This window comes from Lynx rufus, unplaced genomic scaffold, assembly GCF_022079265.1.
Source record: "Lynx rufus isolate CCGP_SWC_20201006 ecotype Redwood Valley unplaced genomic scaffold, mLynRuf1.p SCAF_4, whole genome shotgun sequence".
Classification (NCBI taxonomy): Eukaryota; Metazoa; Chordata; class Mammalia; order Carnivora; family Felidae; genus Lynx; species Lynx rufus.
This window is the reverse complement of record NW_025814856.1, coordinates 32,244,796-32,254,052: the sequence shown is the minus strand read 5'-3', so window position 1 is coordinate 32,254,052 and position 9,257 is coordinate 32,244,796.

The following is a 9,257-nucleotide window of genomic DNA, read 5'->3' as shown; positions in this document are numbered from 1 at the left end:
CTGTGGAGCGTCAGTATGGAAATGACATGCAAAAGGCACTCTCAGAGTAGAAAACAGCGTGGACAAAGGGGCAGCGGCGTGACCGTTCACGGCAAGCAGTCCGAGGCAGAGGAGTTGGTGGGATGAGAGGCTGGCGTTGGAGCTGGGACCAGACCAGAACCAAACTCCTGACAGGGCTTTCTGTCCTGAGAAGGGGACTGGCAGAGTTTCCTGGGGGTAAAGGCATCCTGATGTACTCTGAGCGCCGGAATCTATTGGAAGGGGCTTTGGCCATAAAAGATTTTAAATTCTAAGACAACAGGATATGGCCTTCAATTGTACTTATTTTGTATTCTTCAAATGCACGAGTGCTGTGTACATTCTCAATGTCAACAATTAATACAAAGTAAAAATCACCCTTTTTTGTTTTTTTAACCCTCATTTCCCCCTTCCCAAGGGCATCACAGTTTTGATTTGCTGTATCACACACAGGGACGTGATGGTGATGTGCTCAAGCTGGATCCTAACAAACCTTATCTTTAGGAACATCACATTAGTAGCTTTCAATTGGGCACATTTGTGCCACGGAAATTGGCAAGGGCTACAAATCAGAGCCAGTACCACTGCCCCCCTCCCCCAAGCCTGTGCCATAAAGCTTGCTTACAAGGTCACCGCAGGTCATGTGTATCTATTAAGACCCTTTTGTGTTTATTTACATATAGAAATCCATTTCAGGTCAATAGCTAGAAACATGCAGTAAGTGGTATAGAAGCATTGGGGCGCCTGGGAGGCTCAGTCGGTTGAGCGTCTGACTTCGGCTCAGGTCATGATCTTGCGGTTTGTGGCTTTGAGCCCCGCGTCGGGCTCTGTGCTGACAGCTCAGAGCCTGGAGCCTGCTTCGGATTCTGTGTCTCCCTCTCTCTCTCTCTCTCTCTCTGCCACCCCCGCCAGACATGCTCAGTCTCTCTCTGTCTCAAAAAAAAATACAATTAATAAAAAAAAATTAAAAAGTGGTATAGAAGCATGAACCCTGGAGTCAGGTGGCTTAGGGTCCAATCTTGATTTTATTCTATGATAAATGACCTTGGGTGGACTATCTAACTTCTCTGAGGCTCAGCTTCCTTCTTTGCAGAATGTCGATAATAATAGTGCCTACCTCATAAACTTAGAGTGAGGATTGAGTGAGTAAATGTCAGTGACGGGCTTGGAACAGTGCCTGCCACCCAGTGCATCTCTGTAAAGGTTAACTCGTGTTGTTGATAGAAATGGGGTCATATCGCAGGTGATGTTTCCCATCTTATATTTTTGAACCATACATATTGGAGATCTTAGAGACAGTATTCTCTCTTTTACAAAAAGAAATTTTTCATTTCAAGATATTACAGATTTACACGCAACATAATTCACATGCAGAGATCTTGGGTGCCCTTCACTAGTGTCATCCTACGGTAACAGCTTATAACACAGAAGTGTAACAGAAGTCAAAACGTTGACACGGATGCAGTTAAGCTACAGACGCTTCCACTGCCACACGGACCGCTCATGTTGCCCTTTCATGGCCGTACCTACTTCCCTCCCGCCCCCCCCCGCTCCTCCTTAAAGCCTGCAACTACTTATCTGCTCTCTATTTCTATAATTTTATGGCCTTAAGAGTGTTATATAAACAGGATATTGCAGTATGTAACCTTTCTGGAATGGCTCATTTCACTTGGCAGGTGTCTCTGGATATTCATTCAGCTGTGTGCAGGAACAGTTCCTTTTCATTGCTGAGTAGCATTCCTCCGTGTGGATATACCATAGTTTAACTTTTTCACCCGTTGAAGGACATCTTGGTAGTTTCCAGTCTGGGGCCACCAGAAATGGTATAAACATTCATGTATAAGTTGGGTGTTGACTTCTTCAGCTCCAGTTTGTGGATATATAAGGTAAAAGGTAAACCCAGGACATTTACCACCATGCCATTCCTTTGTAGATTTCTGGCTGGTCTGCCCTCTTCATTCCCGTGAGTATTTCCTTATGTTTGTTTTAAAAATTTTTTAATGTTTTTGTAAATTTATTTTTGAGAAAGAGCGAGAGAGACAGAATGCAAGCGGGGGAAGGGCAGAGAGAGAGGGAGACACAGAATCCGAAGCAGGCTCCAGGCTCTGAGCTGACAGCACAGAGCCCGATGCGGGGCTTGAACCCATGAACTGCGAGATCATGACCTGAGCTGAAGTCGATGCTCAACCGACTGAGCCACCCACGTGCCCCTCCTTATGTTTGTTTTATATATAATGTCCAGCACTCCTTTTAACCCTATAGTGTGAATGTATGGAAAAATCATAGAGTATTTTGTCCATCTTTAACATTTTTCCAAATTTTTGCCCTAAACACCATGCTCTATTGAATGGCCTTGTATGTATATTTTTGCATCTGCAAGGATATTTTTCTATGGCATTAATTAGAGTGGAAATGCTTGGTCAAAGGGTATAAACTCTTATATTTTGATGGACTCCCCGAATTTCCCTGAAAAAAGGCTCTCCAGTTTATACTCCCATCCATCCTTATATGTACTGGATAATATCGTGTGGGCCCAGGAGGACAACTGTATACCCACCTGATGTTTTGTGGGTACAGGTGGAATAAAGTGAAGTAGATCTGTGACCCAGATGTGGACTCCAACGTGGGCCCATCTTTCCCTGCATTTGAGTACTGAGTGTTTAAAAAGGTGGCCAGGTCCCTGATGAGTGGCTGGTCTGAGAGCTGTTTGCTCAGTGTACCAGAGGGGAGGGCCTTGTTGAGTTGATTAGCGAGCTGTGCCTGCTGAAGGGAGAATCTATAACCAAGCGTGCACGCTTTCTTCCAAGCTTGTGAGAGAGTGTTTGGTGAGCTGGGGCTATCAGCTTGGGTTCAGAGCGGAGAAGAAACCAAGCCACAAATCTAACACTGGGGTGTCACCAAAGTTCAGAGAGATGCTACAGATTACCTTTCTTGGGGAAAGAGGAAGAGAATTTGGTGGTGGTGGTGGAAGGCACCAAGGAAGCCAGACCACAAAAGCCATGAAGAATTTATGAGGCAGAGGGAGGAGGTTAAGTAGATGCTCATGTGAAGTCATGGCGATCTACATGGAGACAGAGAAATCCGTGCAAGACGAGACCAGTCATCCACCTGGGAAGGGGGCCCTAGGAAGAGACTGAAAATCAAACTGCTGAGCAGGCCTGGGAGAAATTGTCAGCTTTTAGGTAAGGAAGGGATGAAGAAGATGCTTTGGATCTGATTCTTTTTTTTTTTTTTTTTTTTTTTTTTAAGTGGGCTCCAAGCTCCATGCCCAGTGTGGGGCTTGAACTCACAATCCCAAGATGGAGTGTCACACGCTCTACCGACTGAGCCGGCCAGGTGCCCCATTTTGGATCTGATTCTTGACAAAGGGACAGGGTTTAAAGAATGGGAGAGAACATTCCAGAGAGAGCGCACAGTACTACCTGCACTAGTTTTCTCTGCTGTGTAACAAACTTAGAAGCTTCCAACAACACACATTTATTATCTCATAGTTTCTGTCAGTCAGGAATTTGGGCGTAGCTTGTCTGGGTTCTCTGCTCAGGATCTCATAAGACTGCAGTCAAGGTTTGAACAGAGTTGGGTTCCCATCAGAGGCTCAACTGCGGAACAGCACACTTCCAAGTTTTATGAAGTTGTTGGCAGAATTGGGGCTCGAGGGTTCATGGCAGCTTGCTTCTTTTAAGTCAACAATGGAGACAGCACCAGAGAGAGAGAGACAGAGAGACAGAGAGACAGAGAGAGACAGAGAAAGAAGTATTCCAGAACGAATCTGCCAGCAATATGGAGTCTTATATAACCTAACAAATCATGGCAGTAACATCTCATCTCTTTGTCATATATATTCTCTTGGTTGGGAGCACACACTCGAAGGGCGAGAATGATACAAAGATGTGAACACCAGGCACCTTGGGATCATCATGGCCACCTTGTAGTCTCTTTGTCACAGTGGCAAAGACAGGGACTGTTATTAAAATAATAGGTTAAAGAGAGAAAGAGAGAGATAAACTGGCTGTTGACGAATTTTGGAGGTAAGGATGGATCTGAAGTTTGTGCCACATTGTAGGGGGCCTTGAAGGCCAGTGTGAGAGATTGGCCCTTTTGGCATTGGAAAACGTACTAAAGGACGTTTCCTTCTATAACCTCCCATTGCTTATTGGAGCCAGCATCCTTGCTAAGAACCCCATTTGTGGCTTCAGTTCTCTGCTCAGACACTCATTTCCCAAGCAGTCGTTTCTTCTTAGAAGTGTTTTAGAAATGGAATGACAATTGCATTTAAAGTGGAAGCATCTACATTGAATTAACCTTGACCATTTTCTGTAGTTTCATTGTTTGGGGAGTTGAAGCCAAACACACAAACTCATCCTGCATTGAGAAGCAAGACAATAGATAACCTTTTGAATGTTTTCTCCAATACAACTCCTCTGTGGGACTAATTGTAGAGAATAAAATGTACTACTTGTTAAACGCATCGTGTCTTTAACCTCGCCTGTGAGTGTCTGTTTAAGGAGCTGTGGTAGAAAAGAAAAGAGTCTTCTGGAAATATTCAGGAAGGTAAAAATTTGTGGAGATGAAGCTCATTTGGACTGTCATAAATAGTTCTCAAGTATTATAGAAAAGATTGAAAAATTACAGCAGTACCAAATGAAAAAGTTCCCCGTAGGCAGAATTTACGAGCCTCTAAAAGAGCTATTTGCACTGTTTTAATTGCCAAAATGTTTTGTGAACTTCCATAAGACGGTGGGTGTGCCTATCAACATCTCTTGGTTAACAAGGTATATATTGACCAAAAGTAAAATCTTTACAAAAAATTTATAATTTTTTTTTTTTAAATGACGAACGACCACTTGGATGATTCATTTCTTTCCTTCTTTCTATGAGGAAGACTCCTGTGGAAATCTTGGGGGAAGCAATGGACTTTTCTCCTGAAAAATGCTTAGCAGCAGAAAACTGCCTACAGTTTCAGGAGGTTCATTAATTAAATATGTTTGAATTATGTGTTTTTGAAACAAATAGTAAATTCAAACATGAAACTTGTTCAGTTTAGTGATAGATGTACCGATGGATTTGAAGGGCTCTCTGGGGACAGTTTGGATTATTAAGTGACAAGAAGGAGGCTTCATTAATCAAACCCTGGATGCAGAGGATAAGGAGGAGCTGCCTGTTGCTTGTGTTGGAATTTTGTTTTCTAACGTATGACATTTCTCTGCATAGAAGCTTGTTTTTCATTGTAATAGTCTGGGAGACACATAGTACTCTACTGGGGTCAATAATAAAGAGAAGACAGTAATGCCATTGGCTGCTTGCATATGCATGCACGTGCATGAGAGAGAAAGAGACGGAGAGAGAGAGAGAGAAAGACAGACAGATACACGTAGAGAGCGACAGAAAGACAGCAAGAGACATGTGAACAGGAAGAGGCAGAGACAGAGACACAGATAGTGGTAAAGAAATTAAGTTAAGAGGAAGGAAGAGTGAGCGATAGAGAGACACAGAGACAGAGTCGATCAGGCAGATTGTTGCAGACACGGACAGATGAGCATGAGACAGGCAGAGTGAGAGGCAGACAATTCCCAAGCCCGCCAGCACCCAGGGGCGCCCCCTACCTGCTGGCCCGCACCGGGGCACCAGCACTGTGCTCCATCATCACGACTGGGCTGTGAAGGGGCTGGTGGATGATTAAACAAAGAGGCAAGTCCCCGCCGGGTGAGTTACTTCCCGGGTATAAATTAGACGATTCAGAAAGGACATCAATATAGGACTTGTGCCACTATTTGTTAAACAGTTGTCTGGGACGCTGCTGCTGGCCTGGAAGGAATCAATACTTCTCAGCTTTCCAAGAGTTCTGTGCAACTTCTGAAAAAGTTTTGCTGAGCTTTTGCAAATGTGTTTGTCTCCTCTCTCCGTGAACGAGAGGATGAACGTCTAAAACAAAACATGCTTTCAACTCTTCCCAGAAATTTGCTAAGGTTTTTTTTTTTTTTTCTGAATACCTGGTCTGTGAATGTTCCATGAGGCACAAAAGGTCATTTAAAAAGACATTAGACTAGTCTTTCATGGGGGATCAGTGAAGGCCGGCATTAACGTCGAGAGAGAGAGATGGAAAACTTGGTGGCAACATCTTTGATGTACAGAGAATTACTTACCCACTGGTTCCCCACGCAGCGAACGGCTGTAATTCATGCAGTGAATGTTCAGAGCCTTTAATGTCCTGTAACATGAAAGTACTCGGAGTTTAAAATCTTGCTTGGAAAAATGATAGCTCACATCTTAGCGCATATGTCCCTGATAAACATATGCTTTGAGCAGATATTCAAGCTCTCCTACCTGCTGAGTTGATGAAAATTCTAAAGAATTTACCGGAAAGCCTCCTTTTCATGTGTCATCAACACATTGCATTAGGACCTCATTTGTGTCAGAGGAATGACTTATCGTTCAATGAAACTTTGAAACGAACAGTTTACCAGCCACCAAAATTAAGCATCCGTCCTTCTGTCCATCCTGGGACCCAGTAACTTGAAAGACTGTGGATTAGAGAATGGAAGTGGAAATCAAAAAAATCTTGAGGAATTGTAATCTGTAAATAAAGATGGGAGTTTAGTGGATACTCACGCTATGGATGAGAGTTTAACATTGGCTAGGAAAGTGCACGACATGAGGATGTCTAGAAGACATTGCGGACCATGGGTGGAAGGACAAGCCTTGACCAAGGCACCTGGGATTAGGAACCATGTGTATCTTGGTGATATTACTAAACAGGCTTAATTCAGACTACTGCTTGGCTCTTAGTGGGTGCTTAAACCACATATTTTTGAATGGGTGGACAAATGAATGAAAGCAACGAGATGTTAAAGTGAAATACGAATCCATTAAAAGAAAGACCTAGAAAATAATGGGTAGCAATACAGAATTTTTAGTTTTTTTTTTAATTGAAGTATAATTGACCTACAATGTCATGTAGTGCCCGGACAAGTCTATATGTTTTTCTGTGCTTCCCACAAGTGTGGCTACCACCTGTCACCATACAAGGCTATTACAATACCATCAACTATTGGGGCGCCTGGGTGGTGCAGTCGGTTAAGCGTCTGACTTCAGCCAGGTCACGATCTCACGGTCCGTGAGTTCGAGCCCTGCGTCGGGCTCTGGGCTGATGGCTTGGAGCCCGTTTCCGATTCTGTGTCTCCCTCTCTCTCTGTCCCTCCCCTGTTCATGCTCTGTCTCTCTCTGTCCCAAAAATAAATTAAAAAAAAAAACAAAAAAAACACAATACCATCAACTATATTGACCAGGATTGTTTATTTTCTTCTATTCTATTCTATTCTATTCTATTCTATTCTATTCTATTCTATTCTATTTTAGAGCATTAAAACTTTCTCTTAAGGGCATTTTTGGTTGTGCTGAAGAATTTTATTTTTTTTGAAGAATTTTAAATAGGGGAGTGACAGTCACATTTCAGATCACTATTAGCTTTTGGTGCAGAAAAGATTAGGGAGTGGCATGTTGCATGTAATTGTATTTGAAGAATTCTATGCAAGTACAGCTGACCCTTGAACAAGGATATGAATTGTAAGTTCACTTATATGTGGATTTTTTGGGGATCGATACTGTAAATGTATTTTCTCTTCCTTATGATTTTCTTAGTAACATTTTATTTAGAGTGGCTTATCTTAAAAGGGAAGGTGAAGTGAATACAGGCTTTCAGACTAGCAGTTGATAACACAAAACAGATATAACTAATTTAATGATTGGCAAAACAATTTAAAGAATACTTAATTTTTTTCCTATACCATGCTATTTGCTTAAATACAACATTTTGCATTGGTGAGAAGTGAGTCATTAGGGACAATTTAGGGACCCTGACTCTGTTAGGAGAAAGATGTATCTGTGAAATTCAAATATACATGCTGTATGCAAACCCTTTATTTTTCTTTTGAGATTAACCTTGTTCAGGCAATTGTCATAATTGTAGAAGGAGCTGTGAACAGCATTTTCCACTTACTCCGTGCTGGGCACTGCGTTGTATGTTTTAAAAGCTGTTATTTATTCATTGAAGAATCTGTATTGTTAGATATTATCTTTGTTTTTCTCCAGGAGAAAGGCTCACAGAGGCTCTGCAACTTGCCTATGGTCGCTTTGCTATACTGGGACTGGTAGTTTATGTAGAAGAAACTCATTTCATTACATTTCCAATTACTCTTACTTGCAAATGTTAACTTCAATGCTAAGCTTATTTGTCTGTGACATAAATACTTCCCTGTCCAAGAGTATCCTGGATTAATTCTTTTATCCTGTGCCATGAACTATTTGCATGTTTATCAGTGTTATATGGGACTACTAACTCTTAGAAGACCAAGCTGGCTCTTTAAATGTCTTTCCAAAAGCCCTGCTGTGCGTCCCTAAAGCTTAACGCTTAGAATGCACAATAATATACCCAACAAGTAAATAAACGAGTGAGCAAGTGTCAGATGTAAATTGGGACCTTTCGTTTGGGCACGTGAAACCATTTCTAATATACAAATAAGTTTGTGCTTTACATGCTCATTACACACAAAATCAAAAGTTATCAGAGAAAATGATCAAAAAGAATGTAATTTCACATCATAAAAGCTTTTGTAGTGCCGATGAAGCACACAGTTCTGCTCTCTCTCTTGAGGCCAGTGCTGGAATCTGTGGCTCATGGCTCATTTTCCAGGTTAAGCACTGGAGATTTCAAAGTTCTTTTGGGAGCAATTATGGAGGATTCCTTTGGAAGGGACTTGCGGTGTTTTCTCTACTTGCTCCAAGAATCTTGCTATAGCTATCCTTTGAGAGTCAGTTAACATTTCAAGGCACAGTAGCCAATTTTCTTCACGATTCTTCTTCTTTTTAAAAAAAAATGTTTATTTTGGGGTGCCTGGGTAGTTCAGTCGGTTTGGTGTCTGACTTCGGCTCAGGTCATGGTCTCACGGTTCATGGGTTCGAGCCCCGCGTCGGGCTCTGTGCTGACAGCTCAGAGCCTAGAACCCACTTCGGATTCTGGGCCTCCCTCTCTCTCTGCCCCTCCCTACTCACATTCTCTCTCTATCAAAAATAAATAAACATTAAAAAAATTATTTTAAAGTTTACTTATTTATTTTGAGACAGAGAGAGGATGCATGAGTGGGGAGGGGCAGATGGAGAGGGAGAGAGAATCCCAAGCAGGCTCCATGCTCAATTAGAAGTCTGACATGGGAGTTGATCCCACGACTGTGAGGTCATGACTT